General features: G+C 41.7%; 1 protein-coding gene across 2 annotated transcripts in view; it reads left to right on the top strand.

The window, feature by feature from the left end:
* Positions 1 to 15,090, top strand: part of LOC311611863 (serine/threonine-protein kinase Sgk3) — a 103,135-nt gene that overhangs the window by 31,624 nt on the left and 56,421 nt on the right. The window contains exon 1 of one of the 2 annotated variants that reach the window (XM_084864388.1): positions 9,458 to 9,549. The exons of the other annotated variant lie outside the window; for it this stretch is intronic. The gene's annotated coding sequence lies outside the window, so the exon portion shown is untranslated. Of the gene's footprint in view, positions 1 to 9,457; positions 9,550 to 15,090 lie in introns of those variants that run through there. 2 annotated transcript variants of the gene reach the window in all.

Raw genomic sequence — 15,090 nt, 5'->3', positions numbered from 1 at the left:
TTGGGCACACATGGCAGGTAACTGATTAATGGTTCTCTCTCACATTGATTGTGTGTGTGTGTGTGTGTGTGTGTGTGTGTGTGTGTGTGTCCCTGTCCCTCAAAATCAATGAAAACATTCTCAGGTGAGGATTAAAGAAAAAAAAGTGATTAAGGACCCTAACCCAGTTTGACTGGTATCCTCCTAAGAACAGGAGATTTGGACACAGACAAGTATAGAGGAAGGAACATGTGAAGACTCAGGGGAAAGATGGTCATCTATAAGCCGAGAATCGAGGCCTCAGAAGAAACCAACCCTGCAGACACCTGGGTCTCAGACTGTTAGACTCCAGAGTTGTGAGAAAAGAGATTTTTGTTGTTGAAGCCACCCAGTGTGTGGCACTTTGACAGCCCTGTTTGACTAGTGCACCAAACAGAAAATAGAGGTGTAACCATTCCAGGCGGAGTGAATGTGCGACTCAGAGGGAGGTTGTGGTTGGCTAGGTCAGTATTTAAAAGAACTCTTTCCATCTACTTGGAGTACAAGGAATAAGGAGGAGAATATCATGTGGCGCACATTTAAAAAATATGTTTTCATTGCGTTTAGAGAGAGAAGAAGAGAGAGGGAGAGAAAATCATTGATTGGCTGCCTCCTCCACGCCCCCCACTGTGGACTGAGCCCACAACCTGGGCATGTGCCCTGACTGGGAATTGAATCAGGGACCTCTTGGTTCATGGGTCAGCGCTCAACCACAGAGCCACACAGGCCAGGAAATGTTGCCCACATTTACAAAATCAAAAATCTTTTCAAGTTCTGGATTTCTAATGACTAACAGATTCGTGAAATCAAGCCATGCATCTATTGTTTCTAAGAGATAATAATCTGGATATGTCAAATTATGTGTTTATGTGTTTATTTATGGCCTGGCACTCCCGGAAGCTATCATGTACAGACCTGCTTCTAGAGTGCATTAAATGTGCATGGGTTCTTTTGTCTGGAAGGACCTTTCTCTGCCTTCCTGCCCATAAGAATCCAGGGCGTAGTTTAAAATAACTGAAATCTTACATACATGATACATTTCTGATCACTTAGGCCCCAACCTGTCTGTCTGTTTTACTGGTTGTGTATACCAGTGGTTCCCAGATGTTTTCATCTCTGAACCTCTTACACTTTTAAAAATTATTGAGGATCCCAAAGACTATATTTATGTGTGTTATCAATATTTACTATATAAGAAGTTAAAACTGAGAAAATTTGAAAGTATTTAAATTAACAAACATATGCTATCACATATTAACTAATAATTCATGATATTAGCATTTTTTTACATATTTTAAATCTCTTTCATGTCTGGCTTAATAGGAGACAGCTGGAACTGTATACCTGCTTCTGCATTCAAACTGCTACAAATATGTTGTTTTGAATGAAGTATATTAAAATAATCAGACCTCAATGATATGTAGTAGGAAAAAGCTGAGATATTTTAATATCCTCATGAGGAAACTGTGAAGATTTGACAATTGATAGATTCTGTATCTATATCAATAAAATTTTTATTATTTTTGTAGATTCTGAATCTATATCAATAAAATTTTTATTATTTTTTTCAATATATTTTTATCGATTTCAGAGAGGAAGGGAGAGGGAGAGAGAAAAACATCAATGATGAGAGAGAATCATTGATTGGCTGCTACCTGCTTGCTCCCTACTGGGGATCAAGCCCACGTACCACTGGGCATGTGCTCTTGACCGGAATCGAACCCAGGACCCTTTAGTCTACAGACCGATTCTCTATCCAAACCGGCTAGGGGGAATAGTAATAAATTTTCGTACTCAGATACATGAACATTCATTGGTCATTGTATTCATTTCCTACGGTGGCCATGACAAATTAATACAAATAGGATGTCTTAAAATAACAAAAAACTTATTATCTTCACAGTTCTGTAGGCTAGAAGTATGAAATCAGAGTCAGCAGGGCCGCACTCTCTCCAAGGACTCAGTCTAGGGGACAATCATGCTTGTAGCTTCTGGTGGTTTTCTATCTCCATCTTCCCGTGGCTTTCTCTTCCACATATCTCCGTGTCTTCTCCTCTTCTCTCTCTTATACAGACACTTGTCATTGGATTCAGGACTCACCTGCATAATTCACATAACCTCATCTCATGGATCCTTTGGGGGCCGCCATTCAACTCACTACAGTCATCTTGCATTTTGAATGGATCTTTGAGGCATGTATGGTTTTATAACGGCGCATTAGTCACTTGGAAAATATTACTTCACTGACTTATGCAGATCTTCCAAATGTTGACACATTTAATAGCACTTTTTAAAAAAATCACATTTGCTAACATCACCAGCGGAGTACATCAGAAAAATCTTTCAGCGCAGGGAAGCAGTCAAGCCGAAACAAATTTTCCAAAACTCTAAATTTCACTTGCGAGCTTGTGTTTGCCAACAAATACACTGAGTTGTTTTTCCTTGATGTGACAGGCTTACTTTTTTGTTCATTTTTAAAAAAATGTCTGCCAAATGCCCAAGTTTGGCAAATACCATGGTTTGTCGGTCATCCTTTTGAGTAGAAACGGTGTCCTGCGTATAAGCAGCTAGCTCAGCTTTTAACTTGAAGGAAGAGCTTTCCCTGTGGACGGTCCTGAGACTTTGGTATACGGCAGAAATGCTTTCTTTAGCTTTCCCACACAGAATATTAAAAAAAAATGCACGGATGGGTTAAGATTTTTTTTAAGATGAATAAGTTGTACTGCTTTATCAAGGGCTATCTCAAGTGATCGTGGCTTTTTTTTCTCTTTTTTTAAACTGCCAGTGAGTGATGGTAGAGAAGACAATAACTATGAGTATATCAACGTCGATTCATGCCAGCTGTTCCAGCCACTACTGCTTGTGCATCATCAGTGCTAATGGGGGAAAGTCAAATAGCATTTTCATAAAACAGTTTGACCCCATAGACCCCCTGAAAGGGTCTTAGGGCCTTCCAGGGGTCCATGGACTATACTTTGAAAACTACTGACTTAGAACGAGTCCTTATACACTAATTTACATTTTAACATATGTATAGTTATTTTTAAATTAAGGTATTAATTGACATACAATATTATAATACTTTCAAGCCTGAAAGTCAATTTATATATGTATGTCAATTTATATACAGTATTCTTCGACATTTATATACTTACGAAGTGGTCACCATGGTAAGCTTAGTAACTACCTGTCACCTTATAAAGTTATTATGGTAGCCAAAACCAATTTGGTTCAGTGGATAGAGCGTTGGCCTGCGGACTGAAAGGTCCCTGGTTCGATTCTGGTCAAGGCCATGTACCTTGGTTGCGGGCACATCCCCAGAGGGGGGGGTGCAAGAAGCAGCTGATCAATGTTTCTTTCTCATCGATGTTTCTAACTCTCTGTCCCTCTCCTTCCTCTCTGTAAAAAATCAATAAAATATATTTTAAAAATAATAAAGTTATTATGGTATTATCTACACTAATAAAATAGAAATATGCAAATTAATCTCTTCATGACCCCCCCCACTAGCCAATCAGGAGTGAGTATGCAAATTAACCCAACGAAGATGGTGAGGGCCCTGTCCCCCAGCTGCTCCAGGCCTCTAGGCAGCACACATGCAGGCACAGAGTGGCCAGGCAGGGTGGGATGCCTGCTATGAGGGGGAGGGCAATGAATATGTTAAGTAATCAATACTTACTGAATTAAATTTTTATTAATTTAATTTAATTCTTTGCCAAATAAAAGGTAGTCTTTCATTAATGGAGATATTAGCTAAACCAATAATTAGTGCTTCATAAATCATAATATTACATCAAGGATTTAGAATCAAGAATATATATCTTTTCCCCCTCCCCCCATTCTCTGTAAATGATTTTGAATGTTGCATCATCTTTTTATGTTTTTATTATTCTATTATTAAAAGATAGAAGTTATTGTGATACAAATTTGGTATGAATAGAGAAGAATTACAAAGAGAGCTTGAGAATGTTTTAATTAGGTAAAAGATGAACCTACAATAAAATCTTAGAAGATAAATTCATATGAATGAAGCTTGTAGTGCTAAGCTCTGGAGCCCAAACTGGAAAAACAGACAAACAAAAACTTCACCTATTTATGATATAACCTTCTGAATTATTAAAATACTATAGAAAATAATTTTTCTCTCTTCAAAAGAATAAATAAAAATATCCTTGTAAATCTCTGTCTCCACTAATGGAATCCGACTTAGGCAGCATTTTTAAAAGAAATGTGGGTAATTCATCATGGATTAAAAGTTACTGACCATATCATATAAATCATTTTAGACAAATTTAACCCAAAGGCCTATTCCAAATTCCAGTGTCAAATAAAAGCACTCAGCACATCATTAATAAGATGGTTTTCTGCATATAAGATTAATAGAAAAGAACTGACTTTTGAGAGTTGATAAAAGTTGACAATTCAATGGATTGTCAAAGTCAGAGGTTTTATTTCCTTTCTAAGATGAACAACCTCTAATTGTTGTTTATCAAATTTTATTTTCTCTGGCCGACAGCTATGTAAGGGTTGAGTGTAATTATGTCATAGGTTTCTAATTGTGAGAGTTAGGTCCCTTCACTAAAACATTAATATTTGTGTAAACCAGTGTTTGGCAAACCATGGCTCGCCAGCTACATGCGGCTCTTTGGCCCCTTGAGTGTGGCTCTTCCATAAAATACCACAGCCTGGGCGAGTCTATTTTGAAGACGTGGCATTAGAAGAAGTTTAAGTTTTAAAAATTTGGGTTCATAATGCTCATCAACTCTTGAAAATAAGTCAGTCATTTTTTCAAGTATCTTTTCTGATATCCTTCCCCAATTCTACCTTTATCCTCTCCTTCAAAGACTCCAATTACAAGTGTATCAGACTGCTTGAAGTTGTCCTATACTGCATTGATTCTATAATTAAATTTTTCCACCTCTATAGTTCTTTTTAAAAATATATATTTTGTTGATTTCAGAGAGGAAGGAAGAGGGAAAGATAGAAACGTCTATCTGCCTCCTGTGCGACCCTTACTGGGGATTGAGCCCACAACCTAGAAATGTGTCCTTGACCGGAATCGAACCCAGGATCCTTCAGTCCGCAGGCCAGTGCTCTATTCACTGAGCCAGACCAGCTACGGCTATAGCTCATTTTTAAAAGTGCCTATTGTGTGTCTTCAAATTCCCTAATCTTTTCTTCTACAATGTCTACTCTTCCCATCCAGTGGATTTTTCACCTAAGAGATTGTTGTTTTCATCTCTAGAAGTTGGATTTAGAAAATTCTTATACCTTCCTTGTCCTTAGTTAATTTTTTAATATATTACTATTATAACTGTTTCAGTATCCTGTCTTCTAATTCTAACATTTATGTCAGTTGAGTTAGTTTCAGTGATTGATTTTGTTTTCCATTGAGGGTGATCTTTTTTCGCTTCTTTCCATGCCTTATAAATATTCGATTGAATAGCAGATTTTGTGAATTTCATGTCATTGGATGCCGAATATTTTTGTATTCTTATAAAATATGGTTGAGTTTTAATTTTAGATACAGTACATTACTTTAAAACAGTTTGATCCTTTTTGGAGCTTACTTGTATTTTTCTGATGAGCATCTAAGTAGAATTAGTTTAGAGCTAATTACTCTCATTACTAAGGTAAGACCATCCTGAGTACCTCACTGAATGGGGATACTTTCTAGTTGGCCTGGTGTGAACAGCCAGTATTCCTGGCCCTCTTTTCCTTCCAATGCATTCCAGTGGTTCGTTTTTTTTTTCTTTGACTTTGGATAGTTTCCTCACATGCACGCCTTGACCAGTGCTGTTGAATCTCAAGGAGGATGCTCTGCAGATCTCTGGGATTTTCTGTGCTCTTGTCTTGTCTCCTCTACTCTGTCCTGTTAACTCGAGCCATCTTAGCTTTGTCTCCTCAACTCAGGGAGTCTGCTGGCCTCTCCCACGGGCTCTCCTATGCCTTGGCCTATAAGTTCTAATTCACTTCTAAGTGCTTTTGATTCTTGTTTATCTTATTCTTAAGAATTTATTTGAAATTAGAAGGGAAACTCCTACAATCTTATTTTCATGAAAAAGAAAGACCAGTATTTTAATTATAGCAAGGGAGAGAGTTTTTAAAAAGCTGAAAAAAATCACTCATGAATATATATATATATATGCATATATATCTAGATGGCCACTTTGTACAAGTCCTCAGAGTACCTTTCCATTTACTAGGTTTATGAATCATTCAATAAAGCCAATTAGATTTTTTTTTTTTAAATCCCCAGCCAAGGACATGCTTAGAGAGAGGAAGGGAGGGAGGGAGAAGAGAAGGAGGGAAAGAGAGGAAGAGAGAGAGAGAAACATTGATGTGAGAGAGAAGCATTCATCGGCTGCCTCCTACATGCAACCCAACCAAGAATAAAACCAACCCAGGCATGAGCCCTGACTGGGAATGGAACCCGCAACCCTTTGGCGTATGGAATGACATTCCAAACACCTGAGCCACCTGGCCAGGGCTGAATATTTTTGAATACTTACTATGAGTTTATCACTTGTTTGGGCAATGGGTGACAAAGAATGGGTTGATTACTTTTTATTTTTATGCATCTCCATGAATGTCAAATATTTAGCCTTCCAAACAAGTCTTATTTCATACTAATTTGTTTTTCCCTTTTTTTGAATCAGTCACATCAAAGCTTTGGTTAGCATGAAGTAACTGGTGTTAGACAAAAACAGAGAATCTTACTGTTATAGGTGACTAATTATTGTTGTTGTTTAATTAGCACTCTTGCAGTGGTCACCAACAGACTTTTTATTTTTAAAAGAATATGTTTTCATTGATTTTAGAGAGAAAGGGTGAGAGAAAAATTGATGAGAGAAACATCAACCTTGATTGGCTATCTCCTGAATGCCCCATGCTGGGGACCAAGTCTGCAACTTAGGCATGTGCCCTGACCGGGAATTGAACCAGTGACCTCCAGGTGCATGGGTTGACACTCAACCACTGAGCAACACTGGCCTATATTTCTTTTAGGTTTTTTTGAGATATTAAAAGTAGCTTTTTCTTTCCTGATTGACTGGGGCCTGGACCATCCAATAAGTAGCTTACACTTTATTTTTGGAGATAACTATTATAAATAACAGAATGCAAAACAAGGTCATCCTGTTTTAAGTGCCCAGTCGACCCTAAGTATTATAGCATTGTATTGCATGGAGGTCCCTGAGCTGAGCTGTTGTAGTCTGGACAGGTCAAGAGGACTGAGAAGAGGTATTCTGAGCTGGGAAGCAGTGGGTGTAAATGTTCAGTGGAAGGAAAATTGGCTGTATGTTGTGGTTACTGTACAGACAGTCTGTCGCCCAGTTGTGTACACAGAGAAAGTTGGAGATCAGGTGGGAAAAGTAGGTGAGGGTCAGATCCGAGACCCTGAGTTCTTTGTATTGGTGCATAGATGGCAATGAAAATGAGAAGGGGCATTGAAAAGACTGTAATAGAGAAAGCTGCCAAAACCAGTTTGGCTCAGTGGATACAGTGTCAGCCTGCAGACTCAAGGGTCCCAGGTTTGATTCCAGTCAAAGGGCATGTACCTTGGTTGCGGGCACATCCACAGTGGGCAGCTGATCGATGTTTCTCTCTCACCGATGTTTCTACCCTGTTTCCCCGAAAATAAGACAGTGTCTTATATTAATTTTTGCTCCCAAAGATGCGCTAGGTCTTATTTTCAGGGGATGTCTTATTTTTCCATGAAGAAGAATACGGTACACATTTATTGTTAAATAAAAATAAAGGACATTTATTACCTGTATACGGTAGTATGGTAGTTGTCAACACAAACCAGACAAACTGTGAATTCTTCAGTATCAAGAATTTACTCACTTATTCAGTGACAATCATGTCATCATCTTCTGGAACATCATCATAACAATCCAATTCCTGAATTTCCTGGTAATTTCTTGTGACTCCATTTCTTTCAGAATCAGTGGACCAAATCTCTCATGTTTAGCAATAGCATTCTGAGACAGAGCCTAGGGCGCGGGGCCTTATTTTCAGGGGGATACCTTATATTTCACTCAGAAGGAAACCTATAAGTAGGTCTTATTTTCGGAGGATGTTTTATTTTCGGGGAAACACGGTAGCTCTCTATCCCTCTCCCTTTCTCTCCATGAAAAATCAATAAAACATATATATATATATATATATATATATATATATATATATTTTTTTTTTTTTTTTTTTTTTTTTTTTTTTTTTTTTTTTTAAAGAGAAAGCCAAGGGCCTGGTGACTAAATGTGAGGATTGAGAGGGAAGAAGAGCAAGAGTGTTGAGCTAGGGCAAAAGTGATGTTAAAAATAGAAAAGTCAGTCAGGAGAACCCGAATGAAGTGATGCCAGTGATCACCTATGCTTTTTCCAAAAATTCCCAGTTTCTCTGTGCGGCTCCTTAACTGGACAGGTGTTTCCCTACAGTCCTTTGCGTCTGGCAGAATGAAATGGAGTGTGGAAGGGCATTTAGAGTTCTTGAGGTCACCTGGCCTAATCTCTTCATTCTACAGATAAGGAAATTGAGGGCTTCAGATATTGTGGCTTCCCTTAAGGTCACACAGATAAACTGGCACAGTTATCTGAAGTTTCTGTAGCAAAGGTTGTTGTGTCTTAATCCTCCTGCCTGTTGGCAAAGTGACCCTTGTGTTTCCCCATAGTAATTAAATTAGCATTGACTTGATTCCTCAAATAGTTTTGCACTTTCCCAAATCAAATACCTTAATGGTTCAAATAATTCCTTCTGAGTGGCCTGATTTCCCCCCCTTTATCCATACATGCAGCTGCAAACCTTTTAGTAACACTCGTGGGCATTAGTGCCAAACTTGGCCTGGGTGGAATGGTATGACTCATTCCCCGCTCCCTCCCCCCTCCCTCCCCGGGAAAAGGAGCCTCGCCAGGGCCTTGAATACCTGAACTCTGTTTGGGGAAGATGTTGAAACCAGCCCTACCCCTTATTAGCTGGAACCTAGGGAGTGCCTTCATTTTCCCTTCAAAGCCTCTTTCCTCGTCTTGCCACCATGGCTCTTCTCCTTTTCCCGCTTTCCTCGGCCAGGGTCCTGCCCTTTCTCCCTCCGGATCACGCTCCCACGGGCCCTTCCCACTTTATGTATTTAGGGACTTCTCTCCTTCCTTTAGGGGTTTCCGGCCCCCTAGCGTGCCAGGGGCGGAGCTAGGTGCACAGAAGCTCCGCCCCTTGGCTTTGGGCGGGCCCACAGCGAAATGGCGCCAATGATTGGTGGGGCGGGGCCTGCACCGCGGGTGGGCCCTTCCCAGGGGGCGGGGCACACTGGCGGGTGCGCTGGGGGAGGTGCCTTGGGCCAGGGGCGGGGCCCGAGGCCGGGGCGGGGCCTGGAGCCGGGGGCGGGGCCCGGAGCCGGGGGCGGGGCCCGGAGCCGGGGGCGGGGCCTGGATCCGGGGGCGGGGCCCGGAGCCGGGGGCGGGGCCTGGAACCCGGCGCGGGGTGGCGCAGCTGTGGCGGCACTTCCCGCTGGCCACGCGCCGGGTGCGGGTCCCGGAGGTAAGCGTGGGCAGGGGTCCCGGTGGCTCGCGGGCAGCTGGAGGGACTCCGCGGGCGCGCACGGTGCAGGTGTGCTGGGGCCGGCCCGGCCCGGCCCGGTGCCACTTCGGCGCCGCGGAGCGCGAGCGGGGCGTCGGGGGGCGGCCCCTGGCTCGAGTCCCCTGTGGGCGGGTTACCCCGGGTGGGGCTGGAGCTTTTTGCAGCACTTGTTCGCGGCTTTAGCTCCGGGATAGTAAACTCTTGGTGTTGCACCGCACACCCTCTCTCCACATCTGGAGAGACCTCAGGGATTGTAGGAATTTTATATTTAAAATATATTTCTGGTTTGCGGTTCAGGACCGTGGGAGAAACTCTATAATGAATGAACTTGCAGCGCGTCTTTATGTTGACTTCGTGTTGTTCAGTTTGCAGAAAGAGTGAGGCCAAGAATGGGACTTAAGCGAGGACACCAGGATTTCCATAGGCATTAAGCGCGCAGATTTTGAAGCTAAGAGTGCCTAGGTTTGAATCTACTGATTAATTGTGGAATCTATGGGCAGTTTGCCTCAATGCCTTTGGGAAATGGGGGTAATAATAGTGCCACCCTTATAGGATTGTTAGGGAGATTAAGTGAGTGAATACTTAGTGCCTGCAATGGTGCAAAATGACATTGGCTATTTTCTTTACTATGCATTTACACGGGCATTAACCTTCAAAGTTGTCCCGACCGTTTTCCGCAGAAATGTTGCTATAAATGCTCGGGGATTCGTTTGGAACAGTTTTCAAAGACCGAGTCCCACCAGAAAAGGACTCATGGCTATTGTCTCATACTAATGATGTGCTCATCCACCTTGTTCCAAACCAAATTCTGTGGCACAGAACTCTGAGCCTTGCAGGTGGTTCTAAAAAAAAAAAGAAAGAAAGAAAAAAAAGAGGGTGAAAACAGGCAGCACTTGAGTGAGTGTAGCCTCATTTTAAGCACCAAGCTCTGGTAGGTTTGTCTAAAAGGAAAACTCATGTTACTTTATATTTTTAATCCTCACCCGAGGATATTTTTCCATTGATTTAAAAATATATATTTTGTTGATTTTTTACAGAGAGGAAGAGAGAGGGATAGAGAGTTAGAAACATAGGTCAGCTAGCTGCCTCCTGCACACCTCCTACTGGGAATGTGCACAACCAAGGTACATGCCCTTGACCGGAATGGAACTTGGAACCTTTCAGTCCGAAGGGCGAAGCTCTATCCTGAGCCAAACTGGTTAGGGCCCATTGATAAATATATATATATATATATATATATATATATATATATATATATAAAATATATATATATATATATATAAAATATATATATATATTTTATTGATTTTTTTACAGAGAGGAAGAGAGAGGGATAGACAGTTAGAAACATCGATGAGAGAGAAACATCGGTCACACCCCCCACCAGGGATGTGCACGCAGCCACAGTACATGCCCTTGACCGGAATCGAACCTGGGACCTTTCAGTTCGCAGGCCGACGCTCTATCTACTGAGCCAAACCGATTTCGGCTATTTTTTTTTTTTTTTTTTTTTTTTTTTTGAGAGAGGGTCAGATAGAAATATTGCATTAATTGGTTGCCTCCTGCAAGCGCCCCATACGTGCCCTTGAACTGAATCGAACCTGGTACCCTTTCCTGCGCAGGCCAGCACTGAGCCAAACTGGCTAGGGCAACAGTTCATACTACTTTATATAGAACTTATAAGTTGGGCTATTTTGAGTGGGTGCTTATTTGTGCTGTTATTGTAAAATGAGGTAAACCAGAGTAGTCAAATGCCTAAGTAAACGAACCATCATAGAAATCTTTTAACTTGCCACAAAGAATCTCAGGGATTCTGAAAAATCTGACCAGCTGCCCTTGACTGATAAGGATGAGGCCCAAAGACCCCGAACCAATAAATGGCAGAGCTTAGACTAGAATTCAGCTCTGCTGAGCAACAAATCATAAAATCAAAAGTACGATATTACTTCTGGTTTTGATGAGAATACTATTTTTATTTTTGACATCTTTATGGTGCTGGGAATTTTTCTTCCCCTCTCAGCAACATCCTGCTTGGTAGCTTAATTGCATGATTCACAATCATTCTTCAGCATCTTTGATTTAAATCACAAGTCTCAAAGTTGCTACATCAATGATTGCTTTGAGAGCAAGATGATTGTCTTCCTAAACTTTGCACAAACATGTTCTAATAGAGCTTTGGTTTTGTTGTTTTAAAATGCAGTCCTTTCTCTTATGTGGGGAATTTAAACAACCAGTATAAACAAACTGACCTCGTAGGCAGTTTGTTATCACTGTGTTATTGATGAAGTTTTCTTGATTGGGTAGGATAGGGTCAGGAAGTGGGATGTTGACGTGGCTGCCAACTTCAAAAGCATCAAAGGTGGAATGAAATTACATGGAGATACTTGTGTGTTAGTTCTGACCCTTTCCCGGTTCCTTGCATAGTTCGCTCCCTCACCTCTAGGTGTTTGTTTAAATATTACTATCTCAAGTAGAGCCTCCTATTTATAATTCCATGCAGCCCCACACTTTCTGTAATATATGTTTATCTGTTGATGTACTTGTTTATTATCTACTAGAGGCCCGGTGCACGAAATTCATGTAGGGGTGTGTGTGTGTGTGAGTCCCTCAGCCCAGCCTGCACTCTCTCCAATCTGGGACCCCAAGAGGGATGTCCGACTGCCTGTTTAGGGTGGGATTGGGCCTAAACAGGCATTCAGACATCCCTTTCACAATCCAGCACTGCTGGCTCCCAACTGCTCGCCTGCCTGCCTGCCTGATTGCCCCTAACTGCTTCTGCCTGCCAGACTGATCACCCCCTAACCGCTCTCCTGCCAGCCTGATTGATGCCTAATGGCTCCCCTGCTGGCCTGATTGCCCCTAACTGTCCTCCCCTGCCAGCCTGCTCACTCCTAAATGTCCTCCCCTTCAGGCCTGGTTGCCCTCCCCTGCTGGCCAGGTCACTCCTAACTGCCCTCTCCTGTCAGCCTGGTTGTCCCCAACTGCCCTCCCCTGCTTGCCCAGTCACCCCTAACTGCCCTCCCTTGCCAGCCTGGTCGCCCCTAACTGCCCTCCCCTGCAGGTGTGATCACCCCAACTGCCCTCCTCTGTAGGCCTGGTGCCCCTAACTGTTCTCCCCTGTAGGCCTGGTCCCTCCCAACCACCCTCTCCTGCTGGCCTGATTGCCCACAACTGCATCTTGTGGTGGCTGTCTAGTGTCCACCTGGGGGCAGCCATCTTTGACCACATGGGGTGGCCATCTTGTGTTGGAATGACAGTCAATTTGCATATTTCATCTTTAATATATAGGATTGTCTGCCATTAGAGGGCAAGTTCCATGAGGGCAGAAGGCGATTACCAGTTGTGTTGACTGCTGTGTGCTAAGTGCCTACAAACAGTATCTGCCACCAGAAGGCATCCTGTGCGTGGTCCTGATGCAGACATTTCCAGCGAGGGCTAGTAATTACTTAAGCCGATTCCCTGTCATTTGCCCCGCTCTCTCCTTCCCCAGGTCTAGTTATTTCTCCTGGTTATCCAGGAATAAAACCATAAGACCTGGAGGCAATGTTAATCCTTTCTACCTTGTCCTCCACATGAAATAGCTTCTGACTGATTTTTCCTTTGTGTGATTTAAAAAAAAAAAAAAAAAATCTGCAGCTCCTATTGATGCGAGGTTTATTTCTCTACTTCTGCAACTCCTTACCTGAGTTCCCTTTCCAAATGTCTTCACCTCCTCACCTGCAGAATTAAATTCAGAACGAAAAGCCTGTCATTTGGAGTTCTTTACAACATGATCTCAAATCTACGTTTCTCTTTCAGTTTTTATGGATGAGCAGGTTGTTTCCCCCACATGGGCAGGAATTCAGACAAACTGGGCAAACGGCTATTCCCTATTTATAAAGGACTGTGCCACCCTTTCTGTTTTGTGTGCCCAGCCTTCAAAACCTCCCTCGCGCCAAAACCGGTTTGGCTCAATGGATGGAGCGTCTGCAGACTGAAAGGTTCCAGGTTCGATTCCGGTCAAGGGCATGTACCTTGGTTGTGGGCACATCCCCAGTGGGGGGTGTGCAAGAGGCAGCTGATCAATGATTCTCTCTCATTGATGTTTCTAACTCTCTATCCCTCTCTCTTCCTCTCTGTTAAAAATCAATAAAATATATTTAAAACAAATAAGTAAATAAATAAATAAAAATAAAATAAAATCTCCCTCACATGCCGCCACCATTCTATCTACCTAGATAGAAGTTCCATTGGAAGTGGCTTTTTCTTCCTCTCAATTCCAGTGACTTTTCACCGCTTTCTAGGTCGAATTGTAATTCCTGGGGCATTTGTCTTCCATTTTTGCTACAGATAAGCTCCTGGAGGACAAAAAGCATGTCCACACAAATTCCAGTTACTTTTTTAAGGAAAAATAAGACACAGCTCCACCCCACTTCACTGTTTTTTAAACGCACACGAACTTAAGGTTCTGTTTGATAGGCCTTTAAGTCATTGAGCTTCTATAATCATTCCTATAAAGTGGAGAGTGAAGGAAGAAAACAGGGAAATGCAATACTCCATAAAAAGATGCAAATAAAGACATTGAGATCTGGGTTCACAGAAGGGAGTAGGTGTAGGGAAAGCAATATACTCAACACCCATAGAGATGAACAGGCAGACGTTAAAAAACAGACACCGTCAGCTCACTCGGGAAGCCATTAGGACAAGACAGGCTGTGTGGAGCAACGCTTGTGACTTTGGATTTTCAGCTGGGGTTTTATTCCCAAGCTTTATTTTGTTTTTGCATCTCAACACAAAGAATCCTGCTTTCCTGCTTTGTTTTCTGAGCTGGATAGGACTGAATGTCCTTTCTGGGTGGTGGAAGTAGTTTACCTTTTTCCTCTTCGTTGTTTAAAATAATAACATGGTCATACTTTTTCACTTGTTTTCCTGGATATATGCAGGAGACATTTGCCAGAAGCTTTTGGTCCTTCAGAGAAAGGTGATAGATACAAAAAACTCGAGTTGAGCTATTGTCGAAGCTTCTCTCATTTTAAGTTTAATACCAGCGTTTGGCTTAATGTACTCTGCTTCATTAAAAAAAAAAAAAAAAAAAAAAAAAAATATATATATATATATATATATATATATATATATATATATATATATATATATATAAATTGATTTTTTTTACAGAGAGGAAGGGAGAAGGATAGAGAGCTAGAAACATCGACCAGCTGCCTCCTGCACACCTCCCACTGGGGATGTGCCCGCAACCAAGGTACATGCCCTTGACCGGAATAGAACCTGGGACCTTTCAGTCCGCAGACCGACGCTCTACCACTGAGCCAAACCGGTTTCTGCTCCACTTCATTTTTTATTTCAAACCTATCCCTGTATATATTCCAATTGAGTGAATTTTTTATTTTACTTGTGATTTTTTCCCCCTTATGGATTAAAACTTGTTTCTAGAGCTGATGCAGGCATTTCAGCAGTTTAATTTTCTTTTCTTTTTCATATTGTTTCCCAAACCTCTGCTGGGGT

This window comes from Pipistrellus hanaki (assembly GCF_964339955.1).
Source record: "Pipistrellus hanaki genome assembly, chromosome: 17".
In the NCBI taxonomy this organism is placed as follows: Eukaryota; Metazoa; Chordata; class Mammalia; order Chiroptera; family Vespertilionidae; genus Pipistrellus; species Pipistrellus hanaki.
Note: the sequence above shows the minus strand (reverse complement) of the source record. Positions and strands in the feature narration are given on the sequence as shown.